Genomic DNA, 11,270 nt, shown 5'->3' on the forward strand with positions numbered 1-11,270 from the left:
GCCTGGTCTAGACCTCAACTCTTGTGCAGGGGTGTCCAGTTCACACTGAAGAAGACAGTGGGACAGGGGATAGTGTTACAGCTGTTTTTGCAGAATACAATCAGCTCCATCCCCACTGCAGTGTCCCCTCCTCCGGGAGGGCAGGGTCCTCATTCAGGTTGTGCACTGCTGTGTCCCCAACCATGCCTGGCATTGAGTAGGTACTCAGCATACCAGGTGCTTCTATGGAAACATTTCAATGCTTTCCTGAAAAATCCTGTGTTCTGAAAACTCACATTCTAAAAATAACAGGATATAATTCATATACTGATATACATTATAATATAAACAAAATTTAAATGATAGCAGGATATTCATTAAAATAAATATATTAAATATAAATAAAATGTTATATTTAATAAAAATAATTAGGGGAAAAAAGGGTTGAAGGCAGACCAACAAAACATACTGCACTTTGTACCCAGAGCACTAACAAAACCTGTCGGCATCCTGGTCAGATTCCTACCCCAGGTAACCTCTCCTGGTATCTGCGCCATTTCTGCTTCTCCAGGCTCAAACTCAGGGTGCCTGCCTCCTTTGAGGTGAAAGCACTTGCTCTAAGGGGAGTCATTTTTAACCCAGTTCAAATCTGATCCAGCATGTGGGTGTTTTCATCAATTTAGTGCTTCAAACTAGGGCAAAATCTTTGTAGTGTCTTTTCACCTGAACTTGAAACTCCCCTTGTCACCACAGCAGAAGGTGTAGAGTTAAAGACCTAAATCAGCCACAGAACCCAGCCACAAAACCTAACCATGGAACCAGTTATGGAACCCAACACAAAACTCAGCCATAAAACTCAACCCAAAACTCAGCCACAGAATCCAGCTGTGGAACCCAGGCACAGCACCCAACCATGAAATGCAGACACAGAAACTAGTCAATAAAACTCAGCCACAGAATCCAAGCATGAAACCTAGCCATGGAACCCAGCCACAGAGGCTAGCCATGGGACAGTCACAGAACTCAACATAAAGCCCAACCATAGATCCCAGCCCTGGAACCCAGCCACTACTCATCCTGACGGAAGGCTTTTTTGCAGGTCTTCAAGCTTTTTTTTGCTTTTTTTTAAGTAAGATTACTCATATACCATTATGATTTTCTCTTTAATTATAAAAAGTGCTAGGAGCCTGGCCAGCATGGCTCAGCAGCTGAGAATCAACTTACCATCCAGGAGATCTCGGTTCGATTCCTGGTCAGGGCCCATGCTCGGGTTGCGGGCTCGATCCCAGGAGGCAGCTGATCAAAGACTCTTTTATCGTTGATGTTTCTCTCTCTCCCCCTCTCCCTTCCTCTCTCTGAAATCAATAAAAATATATTTTAAAAAAAGAACAAGATATACATGCACAGACGAGCTACGAAACCCAAACTGTGTATGTTAGGGAATTTTACCAACAAGTTAAAATGCTCTTATGTTTGCATTGAAAACTGTTATTGGTTGAATGGTAAAACTGATGCTAAGAATGTAACATTCTAAGTCCTTGTTACTTAGAAAGACAGGGGAAACAGAAAACACTATGACCAGTTGAGAGAGAGATGAGGGAAGAAAGGGAAAACCTTCTTATTTCCTTAACAAGGGGGCCTGCAAATTATGCAGCTGTCTTGTAGTGGCATTATAAATTTACAGCTTGGTACAGAACAGGGCTTTGGTGAAGATTAGCCACCATGACCACCCCCGCTGTCACCACCACCATCATTATCACAATTGCCATCATCATCATCACTAATATCATCACCATTATCATCATCATCACCACCATCAGCACCGTAACCATCATCAGCACCGTAACCACCATCAGTACCATCATCATCATCATCATCGTCACCGGTCTGTCCACAACCCTTATGCTCTCACTCTCCCATCTCCAACTGCGTAACTGCACCGTTCTCTCCCCATTGGCCAGTCCAACCTCATGCGTCTATCTGGTCTCTCGTCTTCTTTTTTTGTTAAATAAAAACCAGATTATTACAACAGCATCACTTTCACAGAGTCACAAGAAAAGCATTTCTGAGGACCCAAGTTTGGGAGGATGAGATGTAGTGGTATGATTTATCAGAATGGAAATGGAAGGATGCCCCCAGGCTCCTGGTGTCTCATCTCCATCCATCCCACTGTGGGAAAGTCCAGCCTTGTCTTCACCAAGCCCAGAAGAAACGCCAGGGTCCACAAATTCTGCGCCACTGGTTGAGTCCATGTCAAAGCTTAGTCCAGTTCAGCCTTTTGTCTGGCTAGCATAGCCTGGGTTCCCGGCCGCTGCTCTGGCTGGCGCTGCATAATTGCACCCAGGCTTGCGCTTGGAGCCCGTGCAGCGGCTGGGCCCCAGGTGGCCGCTAGGCCAGCAAAGCTGCTGCGGAGAGAGGATGCAGGAGCATACGAACGAATGCTTGTTACAGGGCCAGAGAGGGAGAGCTTGTCTTTGTTGGCTCCTATTATATTATCTTGGGCTTGGGAAGGGCCAGGTGCTCTTTCAAAGGAACCGATCAGCTTCCCAATCCTTAGCGGCCTGGTGTTGGAGCCTCCCCTTAACCAATCCATTCCTAGATCTTCCAGGGTTCTGTGCCCCTTATCCAATCCGATTCTTTTCCCAGGCTAGGCACTTGCCCCTTATGGTCACCACCCAGCAGAGCAATTACCCCTTTACTGTTTTATGTCTCCCTGGGTAATGCTGGCTAATGACCCGGTAATGACCCTTCCTGCCACTTTGGAGATTAGGTCCGGAGGGAGGACCAAGAATGCAGAGGTACCCTGGGGAATGTGTGAAGCTGTAGCTTCCTAGTGAAGCAGGCTTATTATCTGATGCAGCTCCCTAGGAGATCAGGCTTCTTAATGTCTAACTCCCTTTGCTCCCTTCCTTTAGTTATATCCAGCTACAGTCACAGAGGGAGAAGGGACAGAGCCGGTAGTTAAACCTGAGCAGTCAATTTCTGAGATAGGACATTTCTGTCAGAAAGCTGTCCAACATCCACCATTTATTTCAAAAGCAAGGATTGGTTTTATAAAATGGTAACATTTGGGGGAAGCTGACTGTAGGGAATTCAGGAACTCTACATTCACTATCTTTGCAACTTTTCAGTACACCTAAAATAATTCCAAAATAAAAAGTTTATATATATGGCTTACGCTAAGTGAAGTAAGCCAGTCAGAGAAAGACAAGTACCATATGATTTCACTTATATGTGGAACCTAATGAACAAAGTAAACTAACAAGCAAAATAGAAACAGACTCATAGATACAGAGAACAGACTGACAGCTGGGTTGACGGACAGGGTGAAAAAGGTGAAGGGATTAAGAAAAGAAAAAAAAAAGCTCATGGACACAGACAACAGAGGGTGATTACCAGAGGGAAAGGGGGGTGTGGTTAGGTAGAAGAAGATAAAGGGGGTGTTAAAGTCCACCACTATGGCTGTATTGCTGTTAATCTCCCCCTTAACGTCCTTAAGGCTGATCAATCTGATTTTCTTAATGAGCCTCAGGCTGTAGAAACCCCACGCGGCAGGGTGAGAGGTTTTCCAGCAGGGTGGGGCAATTGCTTCCCCCTTAGGCGAAAGCTGCTTGGAAGGTAAATGTCTGCCCCTGCCGTATGGGGGGAATGACGGCTCAGGAATCCAGAGGGGTGCCCCCTGAGCTTTATCTCCAGAGCCCACAACCCTAGATTCTGCTCACGCAGCTCCAGCCCACGCTGCCCTCCCCCCGCCGGAGCCCAAGGCGAGCGGCTGCACAGGAAACCTTGGCCTGTAAGAGGGTGCGGGCATTTCCAGTGTCTCCCCCTGGCAGCCAGAAACCCGGCTGCTTTTCACAGCCAGGTGTATGTGGGCACCTTGCTCAGTCTGGCGCTCCTGCCTGTGGGAGCCCCGCCTGGGGTGTAGGCCCAGAGTCCTCATGGGAACCCCAGCTGAGCTCTCCCTCCGGCCCTTCAGCTCCTGCCCGTGGGAGCCCCGCCTGGGGTGTAGGCCCAGAGTCCTCATGGGAACCCCGGCTGAGCTCTCCCTCCGGCCCTTCAGCTCCTGCCCGTGGGAGCCCGGCCAGCCCTCTCAGGCCTCCGCACTTCCTCCCAGCCTCTGTGTGGTCTCCACTTTTTCTCCTTGGTTATGAAGGTGCCTCCAGCTCGGCTTCAGTTGGTTTTCAGGATGGTTTTTCTATATTTTAGTTGTAATCCCAGTTGGTCCCGGGAGAGTGTCAGTGTAGCTTCCACTCAGTCCGCTGCCATCTTTAATCTCCCCTTAATAACTTTCAAGTGTGCAGTTCAGAAGCATTCAGTACCTTCATAATGTCATGCAATCATCACCACTATTTCCAGAACTTAAAGAAAGCTTATTTTTAGTTATTATTTCCAGGACTTTTAAATCATTCCTAACAGAAACAGTAGCCATTAAACAATAACTCCCCTTCCCCTTCCCCTCACCCTCTGGTAATTTCTATTCTACTTTCTGCCTATAAATTTGCCTATTCTAGGTACCTTGTTATGGTCCATTTTGAGTTCATTTTTTTTTTAAAGGTATAAGGTCTGTGTCTAGATTTTTATTTTTATTTTGCATATGGGCGTCCAATTCTTCCAGTACCATCTGTTGAAAAGACAGTCCTTTGTCCATTAAATTGTTGGTGTGCTACCCAGCTGGTGTGGCTCAGTGGTTCCAGTAGCTCCAGGTTCGATTCCTAGTCAGGGCACATGCCCTGGTTGTGGGCTCGATCCCCAGTAGGGGGGCATGCAGGAGGCAGCTGAGGATCAATGACTCTCATCATTGATGTTTCTTTCTCTCTCCCTCTCCCTTCCTCTCTCTGAAATCAATAAAGATATATTTTTAAAAAATTTGTTGGTGCTCCTTCATCAAAGATCAATTGATTATATTTATCTGGGTCTATTTTTGGGCTTTCTATTCTGTTTCATTGATCTGTGTGTCCATTTTTTGTGTGCCAATCCCACGCTGTCTTGATTACTGGAGATTTATAGAAAGTTGTGACATTGAGTCGTGTCCCCCAATTTTGTTCTTTTTCACTATTGTATTGGCTATTCTAGGTCATTGCCTTTCTGTATAAACTTTAGAATCAATCCATTGATATCTACAACCTGACAAAATCAACAAAAATTAAAAATACATAAACCCTTCACCCAGCAGTCTAGTTCCTAGAACTCTTTCCCTTAGAAATAAAATCAAAGTCAGACACAGAAAGACAAATGCTGCATGATTTCACTCATATGTGGAATCTGAAAAACAAAATAAATGAACAAACAAAGCAGAAACAAACTCATAGATACAGAGAACAAATTGATTGGTTGCCAGATGGGCAGAGGTGGGGGGGCAGGACATTGAGTGAAAAAGAGGAAGGAAATACTAACTGGCAATTACAGAACAGTCAGGGGAACATAAAGTACAGCATAGGGATTATCGTCAATAATACTGCATGGTGTCAGGTGGGCACTAGACCTATGGAGCGTTCACTTTCATAAGGAATATAAATATCAAATCACTATATTGTGCACCTGAACTAACATGTCAACTGTAATTGAAAAAAAAAATTAAATAAAGTATTTACCACAATAAAAAAAGAAAATCATCAGCATATATGGTAATAGGTATCAAAATATTTATTGCAGCATTTTTGTTTGCTTTTTCCTGGCAGAAGGAATAAAACCTGTAAACCAAGTGAAAACCTGTCAGTGGGAATGTGATTGAATAAATTCTGGTTCATCCACATCAAGGGAGATTGTCAAACAACTAAGAAGAGTGAATTAGGACCTTAACAGGTAGTCTGAGCAGTTTCCATAAGACAGATGCCTTGGGTAAAAAAACATGTATCCAATATGATTCCATATTTATAAAACAATGACCCCCAACTCTATTTCTGCTCTGTTTATTTGTGTGTATGTACTTGTATTCAGTGAGCATGGAGAACACTGTGGTAGGAGGCACTGTAGATGTTTACCTTGTAGAATGACTAAGATAAGAGGAAGTAAGAGAAAAAGAGAAGTTAGTTTGCCCCCTCACAGCAGATGAAAAGAGTAACTTTTCTCTAAGCCAGCACTGGCCCCATAGAAATATATGCAATCCATGTATACAATCTTAACCACATTACAAAAAAGTAAAACCAAAAAACAGACCAAAAAACACACCGAACAGGTGAAATTTTAATAATAGAATTTACTTAGATCACTGTGATCAAAATATTATCATGTTATGTCACTGATATTTTAAAAAGCATTAACGAGGCATGTTACATTCTTTTTCTCTTAGGAAGTCTTTGGAATCTATGTGTACTTTACACTTACGTCTCGATTCAGACTTGCTACCTGTGGCCAGTGGCCACCCTCTGAGCACTGCAGTTCTGAAGACAATCTCTAGGAAGACTTGAGTGCCCCCTAGTGGCAGGCTCAATTAACTCCACCCTTTTGGCAACTTGGTAGAACTCAAACATAAATCAAATTGTGTAGCTTTCTGTCTAGAACCTTCCATGGCTCCCAGCTGTCGCCAAGTCTCGCCCACACTCCCAGGTTTGGCTTTGAAGGCCTCTCTCAGTCTTGAGTCCTGCTCACCTCTCCACGGGTAATTTCTACTTCTTCCCCCAAACCACACTGGACTTGCCCACCATTCATTCACTCATCCATTGATTAATTGAATGTTCACTGAGGACTAAGAGATACCCTGACACATGCACATCTTCTGAGAGTCAGTGATGCTTAGCTTCTGGGTCCAACAGTATGCACTTCACTGATTGTGTCCTTGGACCTCAGTCTCCACATCTGACCCTGGGCATCACGCCTTAGTTGTGGGATTATTAGGGGAACTTAACATGATAGAGAATGTAAAGTACCTGGCACACAGTAGGTTCCTAAGAGATGTTTACTGAACTAATGGCATCCTCAAGGTTTGGAGGGAAAGGGAGAAAGCTGCAAGTAGAAACTCTGACAGTAGCTGGGGGATGGACAGGGCCATATGGAGACAGGCTGGACAGATGCTGGAGTCCCAGAGATGGGTGCAGATGGCAGGGTTAGGGGTGGGTGCCCAGCTTCTCCCTCCCCCAGCAACACTAACCCATACCTGGCCTAGTGGTCCTAATCTTTGCAGAACCCACTTTTAATCAACCCTTCAATGGCACCCTGCTGATCTTAGAATATTGAGAGATTTCCCAGGTTGCCCAGCCTCACCTCTCACTCCTCTCTCCCTTTGGTCCTTGTGCTCCAGCCACTCAACTTTCTTCTCTACTCTGTCCATTGTATATTCCACAGAAAGGCTGGTTGGGGGGGGGGGCAAGCGGATGAGAGTGACCACGCGTTGATAATTATTAAAGCTAAACAAGGGATCCATGGAGGTTCACCACCCCATCTACTTCTGTGTGTTTGACATTTTACATTAAAAAGATTTCTTTTTTTAAAAAAATATCTTTATTGATTTCAGAGAGAGGAAGAGAGAGAGGGAAACATCAATGATGAGAGTCATTGATCGGCTGCCTCCTGCATGCCCCCGACTGGGGACCGAGCCAGCTACCCAGGCATGTGCCCTGACTGGGATCGAACCTCGATCTCCTGCATCCTAGGTTGATGCTCAACCACTGAACCATGCCCGGCCGGACAAAAAAAGATTTCTAAATTCCCTACCCTGCATAATATTTAACATGAGATGACACCTGTACTTCCTTTCACACTGTCTGAAATTACAAAAGTAGGTGAGTAGGTAAATAAATTACAGTTTAGCTCACCAATGTAGTCTTCCGTAAACCTGAAGAAGAATGAACAAGTTCTTTCCAAGTAAAAGAAATTATTACGAAGAGGAAAGAAAGCAGGGACAGAACAATGTATATAGGTGCTGACATCTGTGGTTACTGTTAAAGAAAAAATAACATGTGTATGTATCAAAGAAACACAGGCTCTGCTACCTGCCCCTGCCCAGGAGACCCATGTTTGGGGCTTTGTGACCTGGGCTCAGATCTGCTTGTGCTCTTTACTGGCTGTGGGGCCAGGATGAGTGACTTGGGGGCTCTGTGCCTCAGTTTCCCCAGGCGTATAACGGGGAAGATAGCAGAGCCTACCTGGGGATCGGTTGTGAGGGTCCAACCTGGCATGTGGTGAGCACTCTGTGAATTTGGGGGGGGAGAAGCTGTCATCCTCAGAGTCCAGCTGCTCTCTCTGCCTCTCCCAGCCCAGGCCTGACCTTCTTAGGGACTTCCTGGGACCTCCAGGACATGCCTCCATCCCAGTCATCTGGCCAAACTCCCTGCCCATATACTTCCTCCTCCCAGAGCTCAGCTCCTTCCTGTGCTCAGACAAAGAGGGCTCTGTCCCCAGGCCACCCAGCCTAGGCAGACCCAGAGCACCCCACACAGCCAGCCTGCAGGCATCCTCCCATGTCTCTTCATCCCTACCCTGACCCTGTGCTCCTAGGCACCCTCTCCCCACCCTGTCTCCATCCCATCCTCAGGCTTCTGTTAATGGACATTTGAGAGTCTCCTGGCTCAGGACACACACTGTCAAGTCCTGTCTGCAGGGGTCACTCCAGAACTGCACAGAAAGTCAGAGGAGGGGGGTTTGCAGGGAGAAAGAGTGAAGCTGGAGTGACTCAGGCGCTCATTCACAAAGACCTTAACAGGGTGACAGAGTGTGGATGTGCTTAGTATGACAGGAATGATGTGGCCATGTGACAGGGACGGGGGCAATTAATCAGTGAGGGTGATGGAGAGGCAGTGTGACAACCACAGGTGATAATGAGGAGCCAGTGGGACAGCAACAGGTGTCGCGGTAATTTTTTTAAAAAGTCTACTGACGGGGGTAATGTTGGTAGGGAGTTGGTGATATGGTGACAAAGGACAATAAGGAGACTATGAAAATGACAGGTGACAGCAGAGAGACAGCTGCAGTGAGAGAGGATGACAATAAAACAGTCTATGACAGCCCTGGCCTGTGTGGCTCAGTGGTTAGAGGGTTGGCCTGTGCACCATAGGGTCTCGGGTTCGATTCCCAAGGGCACGGACCTGAGTTGTGGGCTTGATCCCCAGTAAGGGGCGTGCAGGAGGCAGCTAATCATTGATTCTCTCTCATCATTAATGTTTCTGTCCCTCTCTCCCTCTCCCTTCCTCTCTCTATAATCAACAAAAACATTTAAAAAGATTTAAAAAAAAAGAATTCTATGGAACAGACTGATGAATCTCAGTGGGAAGGCAGGGGTGAGGGAGTGGGTGGGTGGGGAGAGATTAATCAAAGAACTTACATACATGTATGCGTAACCCATGGACACAGACAGTAGTGTGGTGACGGCCTGGGTGGGGGGAGGTGGAAGGGGGGGGAGGGGACCCATGGGGGGAGGGGCGATATCTGTAATACTTTCAATAATAAAGGTAAATTTAAAAAAAGAATTCTAGGAAGATCAATTCCCAATGGAAAAACGAAACCAGCCAGGCGAGTTCTGGCCCCGTCCAAACGAAGAGCGAGGGAAAGAAAGCGCCTTCTGACGACAGCGCCTGCCGACTACCTGGGGAGATGGGGCCGCGCGCCCCCCAGCGGGAGCGCTCGCAGCTGCAGCAGCAGCGTCGGCCGCGGGGCCCCGGGCTGCGCCCCGGCGCGGGTTACAGGACTCTCCTTGCTCTGCAGAGCAGGAACCACCTCCGCAAACTGTTTTAAGCCGAACAGTCTCAAAGAAAACTACCAGGAGAACAGAAGAGACTTCAGTGGTGCGCGAAGACCCTTTATCCAGCCTGCTCAGAGCCCCTCTAAGAAGTCCAAGAGGCGATTCCGCATGCACAACCAAATGGAAATACCGAAATGAGCGGGTTAGAAGCCACCAGGGTCCAAAGGAAAGTCAATTTCTCCGAAGGAGGGGACACTGGAGAAGATGACCAGAAGAGCTCTGACAGTGCTGCTACTCATGCTGAGGTCAGATCCCGGGAGCCTGTTCACGCTGGAGACCAAACCAGCACATCATCTGGTCAACATCTAGAATCATTGGCAGTCATCGGTGGCAGTCATCACAAAGTTGAGACTATACAGCTCTTGATAAAGCAACAGTCAGTGCCAAGCTCAGGGTATCAAAAATGCCCTCAGGGAGGGGTTGAACAAACCATAAAACTAAGAATGAGGTTGCGAGATGACAGCGTTCTGAAACCAGCTTGCAAACCAGCCTCCATCAACCTTCAGCAGATGCCTGACTGGCCAACTCCAAAACGAATCTTTTGGCTACTACCACTTGTGCTCATTTGTGCCCTGGGGTACTTGTACTACACTCTTGCTCCTGCAGAAACCACTGCTGTGCAACGGTTCCAGAACCAGATGAAACGACTTATGAATAAGTACCAAGGTCACGATGAGAAGCTGGGGAATAGGAGCCTGATATTCCTGGAAAAGCATCTCAGTAGCTCCCGGCCTCAGCCTGCTATCCTGCTGCTCACCGCTGCCCGCGATGCTGAAGACACACTGAAGTGTCTGAGTGAGCAAATTGCAGACGCCTATTCGTCCTACCGTAGTGTCCGTGCCATCCGGATCGATGGGACGGGCAGAGCTACTCAGGACAGTGATGCTGTGAAACTAGAGGTGGACCAAGAACTGAGCCATGGATTCCGAAATGGCCAGAATGCAGGGTGGCGCCGCTTTGATCTTCTACAAGTATTGTGACCATGAAAATGCAGCCTTCAAAGATGCAGCCTTAGTCCTGACTGTCTTGTTGGAGGAGGAGACACTTGGAATCAGTCGAGGCCTAAAGGAAATCGAAGAAAAAGTGAGGGATTTCCTCAAAGCCAAGCTCACCAACTCTAGCACACCCACCTCCTACAAACATATGGGCCCAGACAGACTGAGCGCGCTCTGGGGCCGTATTTCCCACGGAGTCCGGCCTGTGCAACCCGAACACGCCCTGAAAGGGGGCATCTGCTTATAAGGGGTCAGAAGGGAAATCATGTCTCAAGTTCTGACTTTTCTAACCAGAGACAGAATCACAGCTCTTTTTGAAAGAACTGGTTTCTTTTTAAAGGAAGTTAAGTTCTTATGTAAACATGGGATATCTAAATCATTTATTCAGTCTATTATGAATTATTTGAGAGAATCAGTTCCCTATTTCCGTTGAGATCTGTGTTACTGGTATCTGAGAACGATATGCAGTTCCATAGACGATCTGCAGTTTCTGGGTTGAATCATTATGGGTATGGTATGACCAGTGGGAAGGACTAGAAAATTCTTCCTACAAATCCTCCGATTTTTAATGTAGACTTTCTATAGTTTGCTGAGTTATTAGTAAGGCAGCTCCCTCAATGCAA

At 46.6% G+C, this 11,270-nt stretch overlaps 1 pseudogene; it reads left to right on the plus strand.

The window, feature by feature from the left end:
• Window positions 1-8,732: 8,732 nt before the first annotated feature.
• Window positions 8,733-10,894, plus strand: LOC107529901 (torsin-1A-interacting protein 1 pseudogene; annotated as a pseudogene).
• The last annotated feature ends 376 nt before the right edge of the window (window positions 10,895-11,270 follow it).

The sequence above is a fragment of the Miniopterus natalensis genome, chromosome 4, assembly GCF_054644295.1.
Source record: "Miniopterus natalensis isolate mMinNat1 chromosome 4, mMinNat1.hap1, whole genome shotgun sequence".
NCBI lineage: Eukaryota > Metazoa > Chordata > Mammalia > Chiroptera > Miniopteridae > Miniopterus > Miniopterus natalensis.